This window comes from Melozone crissalis, unplaced genomic scaffold (assembly GCF_028551555.1).
Source record: "Melozone crissalis strain CALT ecotype California unplaced genomic scaffold, PUWL_Pcris_2 ptg000168l_1, whole genome shotgun sequence".
Lineage (NCBI taxonomy): Eukaryota > Metazoa > Chordata > Aves > Passeriformes > Passerellidae > Melozone > Melozone crissalis.
The window spans coordinates 628,972-648,967 of record NW_026535937.1 but is presented as its reverse complement, the minus strand read 5'-3'; positions in this window follow the sequence as shown (position 1 = coordinate 648,967).

Here is a 19,996-nt window from a genome sequence, read left to right as displayed (position 1 = left end):
AGTGCTCTGCGGTGTGTTTCTTCTGCCGAAAGAGGCCCGGGAGCGGTGCTTAGCTCTGCAGAGCACCGTACCTTCGTCTTTAGCCTCTCTTCTCGTCTACATCTTAGCAAAAAGCTTTTCCACTCTGTCTGGCAAGGAGAAACTGTGCCAGCACAAAAAACATCTCCCATCGTGTTCTAGAGGCTGCACGGAGGTCTGCCGAGTGTTTTGCAAGAAGAGAAAGAAAGTTGTCCAAAACAGCTTGCAATCGAATGTTCATGTGAATAGAAAAGGCAGGAGAGTGGTCAGGTACTGTTTTCTCTCAGTTGGCAAGCTGCGCACACAATCGCAGTGTTGTACAGCTTGTTTCATCACCTTTGCGAAGTTGCCGCTCTCTCCGGCTCCCGGAGACGAAGAAGCTGCTTCTTCGCGCAAAGACGATTCTGCCGCTCACAGTGCTCTGCGGTGTGCGACTTCTGCCGAAAGAGGTCCGGGAGCGGTGCTTAGCTCTGCAGAGCACCGTACCTTCGTCTTTAGCCTCTCTTCTCGTCTACATCTTAGCAAAAAGCTTTTCCACTCTGTCTGGCAAGGAGAAACTGTGCCAGCACAGAAAACATCTCCCATCGTGTTCTAGAGGCTGCACGGAGGTCTGCCGAGTGTTTTGCAAGAAGAGAAAGAAAGTTGTCCAAAACAGCTTTCAATCGAATGTTCATGTGAATAGAAAAGGCAGGAGAGTGGTCAGGTACTGTTTTCTCTCAGTTGGCAAGCTGCGCACACAATCGCAGTGTTGTACAGCTTGTTTCATCACCTTTGCGAAGTTGCCGCTCTCTCCGGCTCCCGGAGACGAAGAAGCTGCTTCTTCGCGCAAAGACGATTCTGCCGCTCACAGTGCTCTGCGGTGTGCGCCTTCTGCCGAAAGAGGCCCGGGAGCGGTGCTTAGCTCTGCAGAGCACCGTACCTTCGTCTTTAGCCTCTCTTCTCGTCTACATCTTAGCAAAAAGCTTTTCCACTCTGTCTGGCAAGGAGAAACTGTGCCAGCACAGAAAACATCTCCCATCGTGTTCTAGAGGCTGCACGCAGGTCTGCCGAGTATTTTGCAAGAAGAGAAAGAAAGTTGTCCAAAACAGCTTGCAATCGAATGTTCATGTGTATAGAAAAGGCAGGAGAGTGGTCAGGTACTGTTTTCTCTCACTTGGCAAACTGCGCACACAATCGCAGTGTTGTACAGCTTGTTTCATCACCTTTGCGAAGTTGCCGCTCTCTCCGGCTGCCGGCGACGAAGAAGCTGCTTCTTCGCGCAAAGACGATTCTGCCGCTCACAGTGCTCTGCGGTGTGCGCCTTCTGCCGAAAGACGCCCGGGAGCGGTGCTTAGCTCTGCAGAGCACCGTACCTTCGTCTTTAGCCTCTCGTCTACATCTTAACAAAAAGCTTTTCCACTCTGTCTGACAAGGAGAAACTTTAGCAGCACAAAAAACATCTCCCATCGTGTTCTAGAGGCTGCACGGAGGTCTGCCGAGTGTTTTGCAAGAAGAGAAAGAAAGTTGTCCAAAACAGCTTGCAATCGAATGTTCATGCGAATAGAAAAGGCAGAAGAGTGGTCAGGTACTGTTTTCTCTCACTTGGCAAGCTGCGCACACATCGCAGTGTTGTACAGCTTGTTTCATCACCTTTGCGAAGCTGCCGCTCTCTCCGGCTCCCGGAGACGAAGAAGCTGCTTCTTCGCGCAAAGACGATTCTGCCGCTCACAGTGCTCTGCGGTGTGCGCCTTCTGCCGAAAGATGCCCGGGAGCGGTGCTTAGCTCTGCAGAGCACCGTACCTTCGTCTTTAGCCTCTCTTCTCGTCTACATCTTAGCAAAAAGCTTTTCCACTCTGTCTGGCAAGGAGAAACTGTGCCAGCACAGAAAACATCTCCCATCGTGTTCTAGAGGCTGCACGGAGGTCTGCCGAGTGTTTTGCAAGAAGAGAAAGAAAGTTGTCCAAAACAGCTTGCAATCGAATGTTCATGTGAATAGAAAAGGCAGGAGAGTGGTCAGGTACTGTTTTCTCTCACTTGGCAAGCTGCGCACAGAATCGCAGTGTTGTACAGCTTGTTTCATCACCTTTGCGAAGTTGCCGCTCTCTCCGGCTCCCGGAGACGAAGAAGCTGCTTCTTCGCGCAAAGACGATTCTGCCGCTCACAGTGCTCTGCGGTGTGCGCCTTCTGCCGAAAGAGGCCCGGGAGCTGTGCTTAGCTCTGCAGAGCACCGTACCTGCTTCTTTAGCCTCTCTTCTCGTCTACATCTTAGCAAAAAGCTTTTCCACTCTGTCTGGCAAGGAGAAACTGTGCCAGCACAGAAAACATCTCCCATCGTGTTCTAGAGGCTGCACGGAGGACTGCCGAGTATTTTGCAAGAAGAGAAAGAAAGTTGTCCAAAACAGCTTGCAATCGAATGTTCATGTGTATAGAAAAGGCAGGAGAGTGGTCAGGTACTGTTTTCTCTCAGTTGGCAAGCTGCGCACACAATCACAGTGTTGTACAGCTTGTTTCATCACCTTTGCGAAGTTGCCGCTCTCTCCGGCTCCCGGAGACGAAGAAGCTGCTTCTTCGCGCAAAGACGATTCTGCCGCTCACAGTGCTCTGCGGTGTGTTTCTTCTGCCGAAAGAGGCCCGGGAGCGGTGCTTAGCTCTGCAGAGCACCGTACCTTCGTCTTTAGCCTCTCTTCTCGTCTACATCTTAGCAAAAAGCTTTTCCACTCTGTCTGGCAAGGAGAAACTGTGCCAGCACAAAAAACATCTCCCATCGTGTTCTAGAGGCTGCACGGAGGTCTGCCGAGTGTTTTGCAAGAAGAGAAAGAAAGTTGTCCAAAACAGCTTGCAATCGAATGTTCAAGTGAATAGAAAAGGCAGGAGAGTGGTCAGGTACTGTTTTCTCTTAGTTGGCAAGCTGCGCACACAATCACAGTGTTGTACAGCTTGTTTCATCACCTTTGCGAAGTTGCCGCTCTCTCCGGCTCCCGGAGACGAAGAAGCTGCTTCTTCGCGCAAAGACGTTTCTGCCGCTCACAGTGCTCTGCGGTGTGCGCCTTCTGCCGAAAGAGGTCCGGGAGCGGTGCTTAGCTCTGCAGAGCACCGTACCTTCGTCTTTAGCCTCTCTTCTCGTCTACATCTTAGCAAAAAGCTTTTCCACTCTGTCTGGCAAGGAGAAACTGTGCCAGCACAGAAAACATCTCCCATCGTGTTCTAGAGGCTGCACGGAGGTCTGCCGAGTGTTTTGCAAGAAGAGAAAGAAAGTTGTCCAAAACAGCTTGCAATCGAATGTTCATGTGAATAGAAAAGGCAGGAGAGTGGTCAGGTACTGTTTTCTCTCAGTTGGCAAGCTGCGCACACAATCGCAGTGTTGTACAGCTTGTTTCATCACCTTTGGGAAGTTGCCGCTCTCTCCGGCTCCCGGAGACGAAGAAGCTGCTTCTTCGCGCAAAGACGATTCTGCCGCTCACAGTGCTCTTCGGTGTGCGCCTTCTGCCGAAAGACGCCCGGGAGCGGTGCTTAGCTCTGCAGAGCACCGTACCTTCGTCTTTAGCCTCTCTTCTCGTCTACATCTTAGCAAAAAGGTTTTCCACTCTGTCTGGCAAGGAGAAACTGTGCCAGCACAAAAAACATCTCCCATCGTGTTCTAGAGGCTGCACGGAGCTCTGCCGAGTGTTTTGCAAGAAGACAAAGAAAGTTGTCCAAAACAGCTTGCAATCAAGTGTTCAAGTGAATAGAAAAGGCAGGAGAGTGGTCAGGTACTGTTTTCTCTCACTTGGCAAGCTGCGCACACAATCGCAGTGTCGTACAGCTTGTTTCATCACCTTTGCGAAGCTGACGCTCTCTCCGGCTCCCGGAGACGAAGAAGCTGCTTCTTCGCGCAAAGACGATTCTGCCGCTCACAGTGCTCTGCGGTGTGCGCCTTCTGCCGAAAGAGGCCCGGGAGCTGTGCTTCGCTCTGCAGAGCACCATACCTGCTTCTTATCCTCTCTTCTCGTCTACATCTTAGCAAAAAGCTTTTCCACTCTGTCTGGCAAGGAGAAACTGTGCCAGCACAGAAAACATCTCCCATCGTGTTCTAGAAGCTGCACGGAGGTCTGCCGAGTGTTTTGCAAGAAGAGAAAGAAAGTTGTCCAAAACAGCTTGCAATCGAATGTTCATGTGTATAGAAAAGGCAGGAGAGTGGTCAGGTACTGTTTTCTCTGAGTTGGCAAGCTGCGCACACAATCGCAGTGTTGTACAGCTTGTTTCATCACCTTTGCGAAGTTGCCGCTCTCTCCGGCTCCCGGAGACGAAGAAGCTGCTTCTTCGCGCAAAGACGATTCTGCCGCTCACAGTGCTCTGCGGTGTGCGCCTTCTGCCGAAAGAGGCCCGGGAGCGGTGCTTAGCTCTGCAGAGCACCGTACCTTCGTCTTTAGCCTCTCTTCTCGTCTACATCTTAGCAAAAAGCTTTTCCACTCTGTCTGGCAAGGAGAAACTGTGCCAGCACAGAAAACATCTCCCATCGTGTTCTAGAGGCTGCACGCAGGTCTGCCGAGTGTTTTGCAAGAAGAGAAAGAAAGTTGTCCAAAACAGCTTGCAATCGAATGTTCATGTGAATAGAAAAGCAGGAGAGTGGTCAGGTACTGTTTTCTCTCACTTGGCAAGCTGCGCACACAATCGCAGTGTTGTACAGCTTGTTTCATCACCTTTGCGAAGTTGCCGCTCTCTCCGGCTCCCGGAGACGAAGAAGCTGCTTCTTCGCGCAAAGACGATTCTGCCGCTCACAGTGCTCTGCGGTGTGCGCCTTCTGCCGAAAGAGGTCCGGGAGCGGTGCTTAGCTCTGCAGAGCACCGTACCTTCGTCTTTAGCCTCTCCTCTCGTCTACATCTTAGCAAAAAGCTTTTCCACTCTGTCTGGCAAGGAGAAACTGTGCCAGCACAGAAAACATCTCCCATCGTGTTCTAGAGGCTGCACGCAGGTCTGCCGAGTGTTTTGCAAGAAGAGAAAGAAAGTTGTCCAAAACAGCTTGCAATCGAATGTTCATGTGAATAGAAAAGGCAGGAGAGTGGTCAGGTACTGTTTTCTCTCAGTTGGCAAGCTGCGCACACAATCGCAGTGTTGTACAGCTTGTTTCATCACCTTTGCGAAGTTGCCGCTCTCTCCTGCTCCCGGAGACGAAGAAGCTGCTTCTTCGCGCAAAGACGATTCTGCCGCTCACAGTGCTCTGCGGTGTGCGCCTTCTGCCGAAAGAGGTCCGGGAGCGGTGCTTAGCTCTGCAGAGCACCGTACCTTCGTCTTTAGCCTCTCTTCTCGTCTACATCTTAGCAAAAAGCTTTTCCACTCTGTCTGGCAAGGAGAAACTGTGCCAGCACAGAAAACATCTCCCATCGTGTTCTAGAGGCTGCACGGAGGTCTGCAGAGTGTTTTGCAAGAAGAGAAAGAAAGTTGTCCAAAACAGCTTGCAATCGAATGTTCATGTGAATAGAAAAGGCAGGAGAGTGGTCAGGTACTGTTTTCTCTCAGTTGGCAAGCTGCGCACACAATCGCAGTGTTGTACAGCTTGTTTCATCACCTTTGCGAAGTTGCCGCTCTCTCCGGCTCCCGGAGACGAAGAAGCTGCTTCTTCGCGCAAAGACGATTCTGCCGCTCACAGTGCTCTGCGGTGTGCGCCTTCTGCCGAAAGACGCCCGGGAGCGGTGCTTAGCTCTGCAGAGCACCGTACCTTCGTCTTTAGCCTCTCTTCTCGTCTACATCTTAGCAAAAAGGTTTTCCTCTCTGTCTGGCAAGGAGAAACTGTGCCAGCACAAAAAACATCTCCCATCGTGTTCTAGAGGCTGCACGGAGGTCTGCCGAGTGTTTTGCAAGAAGAGAAAGAAAGTTGTCCAAAACAGCTTGCAATCAAATGTTCAAGTGAATAGAAAAGGCAGGAGAGTGGTCAGGTACTGTTTTCTCTCAGTTGGCAAGCTGCGCACACAATCGCAGTGTTGTACAGCTTGTTTCATCACCTTTGCGAAGTTGCCGCTCTCTCCGGCTCCCGGAGACGAAGAAGCTGCTTCTTCGCGCAAAGACGATTCTGCCGCTCATAGTGCTCTGCAGTGTATGTCTTCTGCCGAAAGAGGCCCGGGAGCGGTGCTTAGCTCTGCAGAGCACCGTACCTTCGTCTTTAGCCTCTCTTCTCGTCTACATCTTAGCAAAAAGCTTTTCCATTCTGTCTGCCAAGGAGAAACTGTGCCAGCACAGAAAACATCTCCCATCGTGTTCTAGAAGCTGCACGGAGGTCTGCCGAGTGTTTTGCAAGAAGAGAAAGAAAGTTGTCCAAAACAGCTTGCAGTCGAATGTTCATGTGATTACAAAAGGCAGGAGAGTGGTCAGGTACTGTTTTCTCTCAGTTGGCAAGCTGCGCACACAATCGCAGTGTTGTACAGCTTGTTTCATCACCTTTGCGAAGTTGCCGCTCTCTCCGGCTCCCGGAGACGAAGAAGCTGCTTCTTCGCGCAAAGACGATTCTGCCGCTCACAGTGCTCTGCGGTGTGTTTCTTCTGCCGAAAGACGCCCGGGAGCGGTGCTTAGCTCTGCAGAGCACCGTACCTTCGTCTTTAGCCTCTCTTCTCGTCTACATCTTAGCAAAAAGCTTTTCCACTCTGTCTGGCAAGGAGAAACTGTGCCAGCACAAAAAACATCTCCCATCGTGTTCTAGAGGCTGCACGGAGGTCTGCCGAGTATTTTGCAAGAAGAGAAAGAAAGTTGTCCAAAACAACTTGTAATCGAATGTTCATGTGAATAGAAAAGGCAGGAGAGTGGTCAGGTACTGTTTTCTCTCAGTTGGCAAGCTGCGCACACAATCGCAGTGTTGTACAGCTTGTTTCATCACCTTTGCGAAGTTGCCGCTCTCTCCGGCTCCTGGAGACGAAGAAGCTGCTTCTTCGCGCAAAGACGATTCTGCCGCTCACGGTGCTCTGCGGTGTGCGCCTTCTGCCGAAAGAGGCCCGGGAGCGGTGCTTAGCTCTGCAGAGCACCGTACCTTCGTCTTTAGCCTCTCTTCTCGTCTACATCTTAGCAAAAAGCTTTTCCACTCTGTCTGGCAAGGAGAAACTGTGCCAGCACAGAAAACATCTCCCATCGTGTTCTAGAGGCTGCACGCAGGTCTGCCGAGTGTTTTGCAAGAAGAGAAAGAAAGTTGTCCAAAACAGCTTGCAATCGAATGTTCATGTGAATAGAAAAGGCAGCAGAGTGGTCAGGTACTGTTTTCTCTCACTTGGCAAGCTGCGCACACAATCGCAGTGTTGTACAGCTTGTTTCATCACCTTTGCGAAGTTGCCGCTCTCTCCGGCTCCCGGAGACGAAGAAGCTGCTTCTTCGCGCAAAGACGATTCTGCCGCTCACAGTGCTCTTCGGTGTGCGCCTTCTGCCGAAAGACGCCCGGGAGCGGTGCTTAGCTCTGCAGAGCACCGTACCTTCGTCTTTAGCCTCTCTTCTCGTCTACATCTTAGCAAAAAGCTTTTCCACTCTGTCTGGCAAGGAGAAACTGTGCCAGCACAAAAAACATCTCCCATCGTGTTCTAGAGGCTGCACGGAGGTCTGCCGAGTGTTTTGCAAGAAGAGAAAGAAAGTTGTCCAAAACAGCTTGCAATCAAGTGTTCAAGTGAATAGAAAAGGCAGGAGAGTGGTCAGGTACTGTTTTCTCTCAGTTGGCAAGCTGCACACACAATCGCAGTGTCGTACAGCTTGTTTCATCACCTTTGCGAAGCTGTCGCTCTCTCCGGTTCCCGGAGACGAAGAAGCTGCTTCTTCGCGCAAAGACGATTCTGCCGCTCACAGTGCTCTGCGGTGTGCGCCTTCTGCCGAAAGAGGCCCGGGAGCTGTGCTTAGCTCTGCAGAGCACCATACCTGCTTCTTTAGCCTCTCTTCTCGTCTACATCTTAGCAAAAAGCTTTTCCACTCTGTCTGGCAAAGAAAAACTGTGCCAGCACAGAAAACATCTCCCATCGTCTTCTAGAGGCTGCACGGAGGTCTGCCGAGTGTTTTGCAAGAAGAGAAAGAAAGTTGTCCAAAACAGCTTGCAATCGAATGTTCATGTGAATAGAAAAGGCAGGAGAGTGGTCAGGTACTGTTTTCTCTCAGTTGGCAAACTGCGCACACAATCGCAGTGTTGTACAGCTTGTTTCATCACCTTTGCGAAGTTGCCGCTCTCTCCTGCTCCCGGAGACGAAGAAGCTGCTTCTTCGCGCAAAGACGATTCTGCCGCTCACAGTGCTCTGCGGTGTGCGCCTTCAGCCGAAAGAGGCCCGGGAGCGGTGCTTAGCTCTGCAGAGCACCGTACCTTCGTCTTTAGCCTCTCTTCTCGTCTACATCTTAGCAAAAAGCTTTTCCACTCTGTCTGGCAAGGAGAAACTGTGCCAGCACAGAAAACATCTCCCATCGTGTTCTAGAGGCTGCACGGAGGTCTGCCGAGTGTTTTGCAAGAAGAGAAAGAAAGTTGTCCAAAACAGCTTGCAATCGAATGTTCATGTGTATAGAAAAGGCAGGAGAGTGGTCAGGTACTGTTTTCTCTCAGTTGGCAAGCTGCGCACACAATCACAGTGTTGTACAGCTTGTTTCATCACCTTTGCGAAGTTGCCGCTCTCTCCGGCTCCCGGAGACGAAGAAGCTGCTTTTTCGCCCAAAGACGATTCTGCCGCTCACTGTGCTCTGCAGAGTGTGTCTTCTGCCGAAAGAGGCCCGGGAGCGGTGCTTAGCTCTGCAGAGCACCATACCTGCTTCTTTAGCCTCTCTTCTCGTCTACATCTTAGCAAAAAGCTTTTCCACTCTGTCTGGCAAGGAGAAACTGTGCCAGCACAGAAAACATCTCCCATCGTGTTCTAGAGGCGGCACGGAGGTCTGCCGAGTATTTTGCAAGAAGAGAAAGAAAGTTGTCCAAAACAGCTTGCAATCGAATGTTCACGTGTATAGAAAAGGCAGGAGAGTGGTCAGGTACTGTTTTCTCTCACTTGGCAAACTGCGCACACAATCGCAGTGTTGTACAGCTTGTTTCATCACCTTTGCGAAGTTGCCGCTCTCTCCGGCTGCCGGCGACGAAGAAGCTGCTTCTTCGCGCAAAGACGATTCTGCCGCTCACAGTGCTCTGCGGTGTGCGCCTTCTGCCGAAAGACGCCCGGGAGCGGTGCTTAGCTCTGCAGAGCACCGTACCTTCGTCTTTAGCCTCTCGTCTACATCTTAGCAAAAAGCTTTTCCACTCTGTCTGGCAAGGAGAAACTTTAGCAGCACAAAAAACATCTCCCATCGTGTTCTAGAGGCTGCACGGAGGTCTGCCGAGTGTTTTGCAAGAAGAGAAAGAAAGTTGTCCAAAACAGCTTGCAATCGAATGTTCATGCGAATAGAAAAGGCAGAAGAGTGGTCAGGTACTGTTTTCTCTCACTTGGCAAGCTGCGCACACATCGCAGTGTTGTACAGCTTGTTTCATCACCTTTGCGAAGCTGCCGCTCTCTCCGGCTCCCGGAGACGAAGAAGCTGCTTCTTCGCGCAAAGACGATTCTGCCGCTCACAGTGCTCTGCGGTGTGCGCCTTCTGCCGAAAGATGCCCGGGAGCGGTGCTTAGCTCTGCAGAGCACCGTACCTTCGTCTTTAGCCTCTCTTCTCGTCTACATCTTAGCAAAAAGCTTTTCCACTCTGTCTGGCAAGGAGAAACTGTGCCAGCACAGAAAACATCTCCCATCGTGTTCTAGAGGCTGCACGCAGGTCTGCCGAGTGTTTTGCAAGAAGAGAAAGAAAGTTGTCCAAAACAGCTTGCAATCGAATGTTCATGTGAATAGAAAAGGCAGGAGAGTGGTCAGGTACTGTTTTCTCTCACTTGGCAAGCTGCGCACACAATCGCAGTGTTGTACAGCTTGTTTCATCACCTTTGCGAAGTTGCCGCTCTCTCCGGCTCCCGGAGACGAAGAAGCTGCTTCTTCGCGCAAAGACGATTCTGCCGCTCACAGTGCTCTGCGGTGTGCGCCTTCTGCCGAAAGAGGCCCGGGAGCTGTGCTTAGCTCTGCAGAGCACCGTACCTGCTTCTTTAGCCTCTCTTCTCGTCTACATCTTAGCAAAAAGCTTTTCCACTCTGTCTGGCAAGGAGAAACTGTGCCAGCACAGAAAACATCTCCCATCGTGTTCTAGAGGCTGCACGGAGGACTGCCGAGTATTTTGCAAGAAGAGAAAGAAAGTTGTCCAAAACAGCTTGCAATCGAATGTTCATGTGTATAGAAAAGGCAGGAGAGTGGTCAGGTACTGTTTTCTCTCAGTTGGCAAGCTGCGCACACAATCACAGTGTTGTACAGCTTGTTTCATCACCTTTGCGAAGTTGCCGCTCTCTCCGGCTCCCGGAGACGAAGAAGCTGCTTCTTCGCGCAAAGACGATTCTGCCGCTCACAGTGCTCTGCGGTGTGTTTCTTCTGCCGAAAGAGGCCCGGGAGCGGTGCTTAGCTCTGCAGAGCACCGTACCTTCGTCTTTAGCCTCTCTTCTCGTCTACATCTTAGCAAAAAGCTTTTCCACTCTGTCTGGCAAGGAGAAACTGTGCCAGCACAAAAAACATCTCCCATCGTGTTCTAGAGGCTGCACGGAGGTCTGCCGAGTGTTTTGCAAGAAGAGAAAGAAAGTTGTCCAAAACAGCTTGCAATCGAATGTTCAAGTGAATAGAAAAGGCAGGAGAGTGGTCAGGTACTGTTTTCTCTCAGTTGGCAAGCTGCGCACACAATCACAGTGTTGTACAGCTTGTTTCATCACCTTTGCGAAGTTGCCGCTCTCTCCGGCTCCCGGAGACGAAGAAGCTGCTTCTTCGCGCAAAGACGTTTCTGCCGCTCACAGTGCTCTGCGGTGTGCGCCTTCTGCCGAAAGAGGTCCGGGAGCGGTGCTTAGCTCTGCAGAGCACCGTACCTTCGTCTTTAGCCTCTCTTCTCGTCTACATCTTAGCAAAAAGCTTTTCCACTCTGTCTGGCAAGGAGAAACTGTGCCAGCACAGAAAACATCTCCCATCGTGTTCTAGAGGCTGCACGGAGGTCTGCCGAGTGTTTTGCAAGAAGAGAAAGAAAGTTGTCCAAAACACCTTGCAATCGAATGTTCATGTGAATAGAAAAGGCAGCAGAGTGGTCAGGTACTGTTTTCTCTCAGTTGGCAAGCTGCGCACACAATCGCAGTGTTGTACAGCTTGTTTCATCACCTTTGGGAAGTTGCCGCTCTCTCCGGCTCCCGGAGACGAAGAAGCTGCTTCTTCGCGCAAAGACGATTCTGCCGCTCACAGTGCTCTTCGGTGTGCGCCTTCTGCCGAAAGACGCCCGGGAGCGGTGCTTAGCTCTGCAGAGCACCGTACCTTCGTCTTTAGCCTCTCTTCTCGTCTACATCTTAGCAAAAAGGTTTTCCACTCTGTCTGGCAAGGAGAAACTGTGCCAGCACAAAAAACATCTCCCATCGTGTTCTAGAGGCTGCACGGAGCTCTGCCGAGTGTTTTGCAAGAAGACAAAGAAAGTTGTCCAAAACAGCTTGCAATCAAGTGTTCAAGTGAATAGAAAAGGCAGGAGAGTGGTCAGGTACTGTTTTCTCTCACTTGGCAAGCTGCGCACACAATCGCAGTGTCGTACAGCTTGTTTCATCACCTTTGCGAAGCTGACGCTCTCTCCGGCTCCCGGAGACGAAGAAGCTGCTTCTTCGCGCAAAGACGATTCTGCCGCTCACAGTGCTCTGCGGTGTGCGCCTTCTGCCGAAAGACGCCCGGGAGCGGTGCTTAGCTCTGCAGAGCACCGTACCTTCGTCTTTAGCCTCTCTTCTCGTCTACATCTTAGCAAAAAGCTTTTCCACTCTGTCTGGCAAGGAGAAACTGTGCCAGCACAAAAAACATCTCCCATCGTGTTCTAGAGGCTGCACGGAGGTCTGCCGAGTGTTTTGCAAGAAGAGAAAGAAAGTTGTCCAAAACAGCTTGCAATCAAGTGTTCAAGTGAATAGAAAAGGCAGGAGAGTGGTCAGGTACTGTTTTCTCTCAGTTGGCAAGCTGCACACACAATCGCAGTGTCGTACAGCTTGTTTCATCACCTTTGCGAAGCTGTCGCTCTCTCCGGTTCCCGGAGACGAAGAAGCTGCTTCTTCGCGCAAAGACGATTCTGCCGCTCACAGTGCTCTGCGGTGTGCGCCTTCTGCCGAAAGAGGCCCGGGAGCTGTGCTTAGCTCTGCAGAGCACCATACCTGCTTCTTTAGCCTCTCTTCTCGTCTACATCTTAGCAAAAAGCTTTTCCACTCTGTCTGGCAAAGAAAAACTGTGCCAGCACAGAAAACATCTCCCATCGTCTTCTAGAGGCTGCACGGAGGTCTGCCGAGTGTTTTGCAAGAAGAGAAAGAAAGTTGTCCAAAACAGCTTGCAATCGAATGTTCATGTGAATAGAAAAGGCAGGAGAGTGGTCAGGTACTGTTTTCTCTCAGTTGGCAAACTGCGCACACAATCGCAGTGTTGTACAGCTTGTTTCATCACCTTTGCGAAGTTGCCGCTCTCTCCTGCTCCCGGAGACGAAGAAGCTGCTTCTTCGCGCAAAGACGATTCTGCCGCTCACAGTGCTCTGCGGTGTGCGCCTTCAGCCGAAAGAGGCCCGGGAGCGGTGCTTAGCTCTGCAGAGCACCGTACCTTCGTCTTTAGCCTCTCTTCTCGTCTACATCTTAGCAAAAAGCTTTTCCACTCTGTCTGGCAAGGAGAAACTGTGCCAGCACAGAAAACATCTCCCATCGTGTTCTAGAGGCTGCACGGAGGTCTGCCGAGTGTTTTGCAAGAAGAGAAAGAAAGTTGTCCAAAACAGCTTGCAATCGAATGTTCATGTGTATAGAAAAGGCAGGAGAGTGGTCAGGTACTGTTTTCTCTCAGTTGGCAAGCTGCGCACACAATCACAGTGTTGTACAGCTTGTTTCATCACCTTTGCGAAGTTGCCGCTCTCTCCGGCTCCCGGAGACGAAGAAGCTGCTTTTTCGCCCAAAGACGATTCTGCCGCTCACTGTGCTCTGCAGAGTGTGTCTTCTGCCGAAAGAGGCCCGGGAGCGGTGCTTAGCTCTGCAGAGCACCATACCTGCTTCTTTAGCCTCTCTTCTCGTCTACATCTTAGCAAAAAGCTTTTCCACTCTGTCTGGCAAGGAGAAACTGTGCCAGCACAGAAAACATCTCCCATCGTGTTCTAGAGGCGGCACGGAGGTCTGCCGAGTATTTTGCAAGAAGAGAAAGAAAGTTGTCCAAAACAGCTTGCAATCGAATGTTCACGTGTATAGAAAAGGCAGGAGAGTGGTCAGGTACTGTTTTCTCTCACTTGGCAAACTGCGCACACAATCGCAGTGTTGTACAGCTTGTTTCATCACCTTTGCGAAGTTGCCGCTCTCTCCGGCTGCCGGCGACGAAGAAGCTGCTTCTTCGCGCAAAGACGATTCTGCCGCTCACAGTGCTCTGCGGTGTGCGCCTTCTGCCGAAAGACGCCCGGGAGCGGTGCTTAGCTCTGCAGAGCACCGTACCTTCGTCTTTAGCCTCTCGTCTACATCTTAGCAAAAAGCTTTTCCACTCTGTCTGGCAAGGAGAAACTTTAGCAGCACAAAAAACATCTCCCATCGTGTTCTAGAGGCTGCACGGAGGTCTGCCGAGTGTTTTGCAAGAAGAGAAAGAAAGTTGTCCAAAACAGCTTGCAATCGAATGTTCATGCGAATAGAAAAGGCAGAAGAGTGGTCAGGTACTGTTTTCTCTCACTTGGCAAGCTGCGCACACATCGCAGTGTTGTACAGCTTGTTTCATCACCTTTGCGAAGCTGCCGCTCTCTCCGGCTCCCGGAGACGAAGAAGCTGCTTCTTCGCGCAAAGACGATTCTGCCGCTCACAGTGCTCTGCGGTGTGCGCCTTCTGCCGAAAGATGCCCGGGAGCGGTGCTTAGCTCTGCAGAGCACCGTACCTTCGTCTTTAGCCTCTCTTCTCGTCTACATCTTAGCAAAAAGCTTTTCCACTCTGTCTGGCAAGGAGAAACTGTGCCAGCACAGAAAACATCTCCCATCGTGTTCTAGAGGCTGCACGCAGGTCTGCCGAGTGTTTTGCAAGAAGAGAAAGAAAGTTGTCCAAAACAGCTTGCAATCGAATGTTCATGTGAATAGAAAAGGCAGGAGAGTGGTCAGGTACTGTTTTCTCTCACTTGGCAAGCTGCGCACACAATCGCAGTGTTGTACAGCTTGTTTCATCACCTTTGCGAAGTTGCCGCTCTCTCCGGCTCCCGGAGACGAAGAAGCTGCTTCTTCGCGCAAAGACGATTCTGCCGCTCACAGTGCTCTGCGGTGTGCGCCTTCTGCCGAAAGAGGCCCGGGAGCTGTGCTTAGCTCTGCAGAGCACCGTACCTGCTTCTTTAGCCTCTCTTCTCGTCTACATCTTAGCAAAAAGCTTTTCCACTCTGTCTGGCAAGGAGAAACTGTGCCAGCACAGAAAACATCTCCCATCGTGTTCTAGAGGCTGCACGGAGGACTGCCGAGTATTTTGCAAGAAGAGAAAGAAAGTTGTCCAAAACAGCTTGCAATCGAATGTTCATGTGTATAGAAAAGGCAGGAGAGTGGTCAGGTACTGTTTTCTCTCAGTTGGCAAGCTGCGCACACAATCACAGTGTTGTACAGCTTGTTTCATCACCTTTGCGAAGTTGCCGCTCTCTCCGGCTCCCGGAGACGAAGAAGCTGCTTCTTCGCGCAAAGACGATTCTGCCGCTCACAGTGCTCTGCGGTGTGTTTCTTCTGCCGAAAGAGGCCCGGGAGCGGTGCTTAGCTCTGCAGAGCACCGTACCTTCGTCTTTAGCCTCTCTTCTCGTCTACATCTTAGCAAAAAGCTTTTCCACTCTGTCTGGCAAGGAGAAACTGTGCCAGCACAAAAAACATCTCCCATCGTGTTCTAGAGGCTGCACGGAGGTCTGCCGAGTGTTTTGCAAGAAGAGAAAGAAAGTTGTCCAAAACAGCTTGCAATCGAATGTTCAAGTGAATAGAAAAGGCAGGAGAGTGGTCAGGTACTGTTTTCTCTCAGTTGGCAAGCTGCGCACACAATCACAGTGTTGTACAGCTTGTTTCATCACCTTTGCGAAGTTGCCGCTCTCTCCGGCTCCCGGAGACGAAGAAGCTGCTTCTTCGCGCAAAGACGTTTCTGCCGCTCACAGTGCTCTGCGGTGTGCGCCTTCTGCCGAAAGAGGTCCGGGAGCGGTGCTTAGCTCTGCAGAGCACCGTACCTTCGTCTTTAGCCTCTCTTCTCGTCTACATCTTAGCAAAAAGCTTTTCCACTCTGTCTGGCAAGGAGAAACTGTGCCAGCACAGAAAACATCTCCCATCGTGTTCTAGAGGCTGCACGGAGGTCTGCCGAGTGTTTTGCAAGAAGAGAAAGAAAGTTGTCCAAAACACCTTGCAATCGAATGTTCATGTGAATAGAAAAGGCAGCAGAGTGGTCAGGTACTGTTTTCTCTCAGTTGGCAAGCTGCGCACACAATCGCAGTGTTGTACAGCTTGTTTCATCACCTTTGGGAAGTTGCCGCTCTCTCCGGCTCCCGGAGACGAAGAAGCTGCTTCTTCGCGCAAAGACGATTCTGCCGCTCACAGTGCTCTTCGGTGTGCGCCTTCTGCCGAAAGACGCCCGGGAGCGGTGCTTAGCTCTGCAGAGCACCGTACCTTCGTCTTTAGCCTCTCTTCTCGTCTACATCTTAGCAAAAAGGTTTTCCACTCTGTCTGGCAAGGAGAAACTGTGCCAGCACAAAAAACATCTCCCATCGTGTTCTAGAGGCTGCACGGAGCTCTGCCGAGTGTTTTGCAAGAAGACAAAGAAAGTTGTCCAAAACAGCTTGCAATCAAGTGTTCAAGTGAATAGAAAAGGCAGGAGAGTGGTCAGGTACTGTTTTCTCTCACTTGGCAAGCTGCGCACACAATCGCAGTGTCGTACAGCTTGTTTCATCACCTTTGCGAAGCTGACGCTCTCTCCGGCTCCCGGAGACGAAGAAGCTGCTTCTTCGCGCAAAGACGATTCTGCCGCTCACAGTGCTCTGCGGTGTGCGCCTTCTGCCGAAAGAGGCCCGGGAGCTGTGCTTCGCTCTGCAGAGCACCATACCTGCTTCTTTAGCCTCTCTTCTCGTCTACATCTTAGCAAAAAGCTTTTCCACTCTGTCTGGCAAGGAGAAACTGTGCCAGCACAGAAAACATCTCCCATCGTGTTCTAGAAGCTGCACGGAGGTCTGCCGAGTGTTTTGCAAGAAGAGAAAGAAAGTTGTCCAAAACAGCTTGCAATCGAATGTTCATGTGTATAGAAAAGGCAGGAGAGTGGTCAGGTACTGTTTTCTCTGAGTTGGCAAGCTGCGCACACAATCGCAGTGTTGTACAGCTTGTTTCATCACCTTTGCGAAGTTGCCGCTCTCTCCGGCTCCCGGAGACGAAGAAGCTGCTTCTTCGCGCAAAGACGATTCTGCCGCTCACAGTGCTCTGCGGTGTGCGCCTTCTGCCGAAAGAGGCCCGGGAGCGGTGCTTAGCTCTGCAGAGCACCGTACCTTCGTCTTTAGCCTCTCTTCTCGTCTACATCTTAGCAAAAAGCTTTTCCACTCTGTCTGGCAAGGAGAAACTGTGCCAGCACAGAAAACATCTCCCATCGTGTTCTAGAGGCTGCACGGAGGTCTGCCGAGTGTTTTGCAAGAAGAGAAAGAAAGTTGTCCAAAACAGCTTGCAATCGAATGTTCATGTGAATAGAAAAGCAGGAGAGTGGTCAGGTACTGTTTTCTCTCACTTGGCAAGCTGCGCACACAATCGCAGTGTTGTACAGCTTGTTTCATCACCTTTGCGAAGTTGCCGCTCTCTCCGGCTCCCGGAGACGAAGAAGCTGCTTCTTCGCGCAAAGACGATTCTGCCGCTCACTCTGCTCTGCGGTGTGCGCCTTCTGCCGAAAGAGGTCCGGGAGCGGTGCTTAGCTCTGCAGAGCACCGTACCTTCGTCTTTAGCCTCTCCTCTCGTCTACATCTTAGCAAAAAGCTTTTCCACTCTGTCTGGCAAGGAGAAACTGTGCCAGCACAGAAAACATCTCCCATCGTGTTCTAGAGGCTGCACGCAGGTCTGCCGAGTGTTTTGCAAGAAGAGAAAGAAAGTTGTCCAAAACAGCTTGCAATCAAATGTTCATGTGAATAGAAAAGGCAGGAGAGTGGTCAGGTACTGTTTTCTCTCAGTTGGCAAGCTGCGCACACAATCGCAGTGTTGTACAGCTTGTTTCATCACCTTTGCGAAGTTGTCGCTCTCTCCGGCTCCCGGAGACGAAGAAGCTGCTTCTTCGCGCAAAGACGATTCTGCCGCTCACAGTGCTCTGCGGTGTGCGCCTTCTGCCGAAAGAGGTCCGGGAGCGGTGCTTAGCTCTGCAGAGCACCGTACCTTCGTCTTTAGCCTCTCTTCTCGTCTACATCTTAGCAAAAAGCTTTTCCACTCTGTCTGGCAAGGAGAAACTGTGCCAGCACAGAAAACATCTCCCATCGTGTTCTAGAGGCTGCACGGAGGTCTGCCGAGTGTTTTGCAAGAAGAGAAAGAAAGTTGTCCAAAACAGCTTGCAATCGAATGTTCATGTGAATAGAAAAGGCAGGAGAGTGGTCAGGTACTGTTTTCTCTCAGTTGGCAAGCTGCGCACACAATCGCAGTGTTGTACAGCTTGTTTCATCACCTTTGCGAAGTTGCCGCTCTCTCCGGCTCCCGGAGACGAAGAAGCTGCTTCTTCACGCAAAGACGATTCTGCCGCTCACAGTGCTCTGCGGTGTGCGCCTTCTGCCGAAAGACGCCCGGGAGCGGTGCTTAGCTCTGCAGAGCACCGTACCTTCGTCTTTAGCCTCTCTTCTCGTCTACATCTTAGCAAAAAGGTTTTCCTCTCTGTCTGGCAAGGAGAAACTGTGCCAGCACAAAAAACATCTCCCATCGTGTTCTAGAGGCTGCACGGAGGTCTGCCGAGTACTTTGCAAGAAGAGAAAGAAAGTTGTCCAAAACAACTTGCAATCGAATGTTCATGTGAATAGAAAACGCAGGAGAGTGGTCAGGTACTGTTTTCTCTCAGTTGGCAAGCTGCGCACACAATCGCAGTGTTGTACAGCTTGTTTCATCACCTTTGCGAAGTTGCCGCTCTCTCCGGCTCCCGGAGACGAAGAAGCTGCTTCTTCGCGCAAAGACGATTCTGCCGCTCACAGTGCTCTGCGGTGTGCGCCTTCTGCCGAAAGAGGCCCGGGAGCTGTGCTTAGCTCTGCAGAGCACCGTACCTTCGTCTTTAGCCTCTCTTCGCGTCTACATCTTAGCAAAAAGCTTTTCCACTCTGTCTGGCAAGGAGAAACTGTGCCAGCACAGAAAACATCTCCCATCGTGTTCTAGAGGCTGCACGGAGGTCTGCCGAGTGTTTTGCAAGAAGAGAAAGAAAGTTGTCCAAAACAGCTTGCAATCGAATGTTCATGTGAATAGAAAAGGCAGGAGAGTGGTCAGGTACTGTTTTCTCTCAGTTGGCAAGCTGCGCACACAATCGCAGTGTTGTACAGCTTGTTTCATCACCTTTGCGAAGTTGCCGCTCTCTCCGGCTCCTGGAGACGAAGAAGCTGCTTTTTCGCCCAAAGACGATTCTGCCGCTCACTGTGCTCTGCAGTGTGTGTCTTCTGCCGAAAGAGGCCCGGGAGCGGTGCTTAGCTCTGCAGAGCACCATACCTGCTTCTTTAGCCTCTCTTCTCGTCTACATCTTAAGAAAAAGCTTTTCCACTCTGTCTGGCAAGGAGAAACTGTGCCAGCACAGAAAACATCTCCCATCGTGTTCTAGAGGCGGCACGGAGGTCTGCCGAGTGTTTTGCAAGAAGAGAAAGAAAGTTGTCCAAAACAGCTTGCAATCGAATGTTCATGTGATTACAAAAGGCAGGAGAGTGGTCAGGTACTGTTTTCTCTCAGTTGGCAAGCTGCGCACACAATCGCAGTGTTGTACAGCTTGTTTCATCACCTTTGCGAAGTTGCCGCTCTCTCCGGCTCCCGGAGACGAAGAAGCTGCTTCTTCGCGCAAAGACGATTCTGCCGCTCACAGTGCTCTGCGGTGTGCGCCTTCTGCCGAAAGAGGTCCGGGAGCGGTGCTTAGCTCTGCAGAGCACCGTACCTTCGTCTTTAGCCTCTCTTCTCGTCTACATCTTAGCAAAAAGCTTTTCCACTCTGTCTGGCAAGGAGAAACTGTGCCAGCACAGAAAACATCTCCCATCGTGTTCTAGAGGCTGCACGGAGGTCTGCCGAGTGTTTTGCAAAAAGAGAAAGAAAGTTGTCCAAAACAGCTTGCAATCGAATGTTCATGTGAATAGAAAAGGCAGGAGAGTGGTCAGGTACTGTTTTCTCTCAGTTGGCAAGCTGCGCACACAATCGCAGTGTTGTACAGCTTGTTTCATCACCTTTGCGAAGTTGCCGCTCTCTCCGGCTCCCGGAGACGAAGAAGCTGCTTCTTCGCGCAAAGACGATTCTGCCGCTCATAGTGCTCTGCAGTGTATGTCTTCTGCCGAAAGAGGCCCGGGAGCGGTGCTTAGCTCTGCAGAGCACCGTACCTTCGTCTTTAGCCTCTCTTCTCGTCTACATCTTAGCAAAAAGCTTTTCCACTCTGTCTGGCAAGGAGAAACTGTGCCAGCACAGAAAACATCTCCCATCGTGTTCTAGAGGCGGCACGGAGGTCTGCCGAGTGTTTTGCAAGAAGAGAAAGAAAGTTGTCCAAAACAGCTTGCAATCGAATGTTCATGTGATTACAAAAGGCAGGAGAGTGGTCAGGTACTGTTTTCTCTCACTTGGCAAGCTGCGCACACAATCGCAGTGTTGTACAGCTTGTTTCATCACCTTTGCGAAGTTGCCGCTCTCTCCGGCTCCCGGAGACGAAGAAGCTGCTTCTTCGCGCAAAGACGATTCTGCCGCTCACAGTGCTCTGCGGTGTGCGCCTTCTGCCGAAAGAGGCCCGGGAGCTGTGCTTAGCTCTGCAGAGCACCGTACCTTCGTCTTTAGCCTCTCTTCTCGTCTA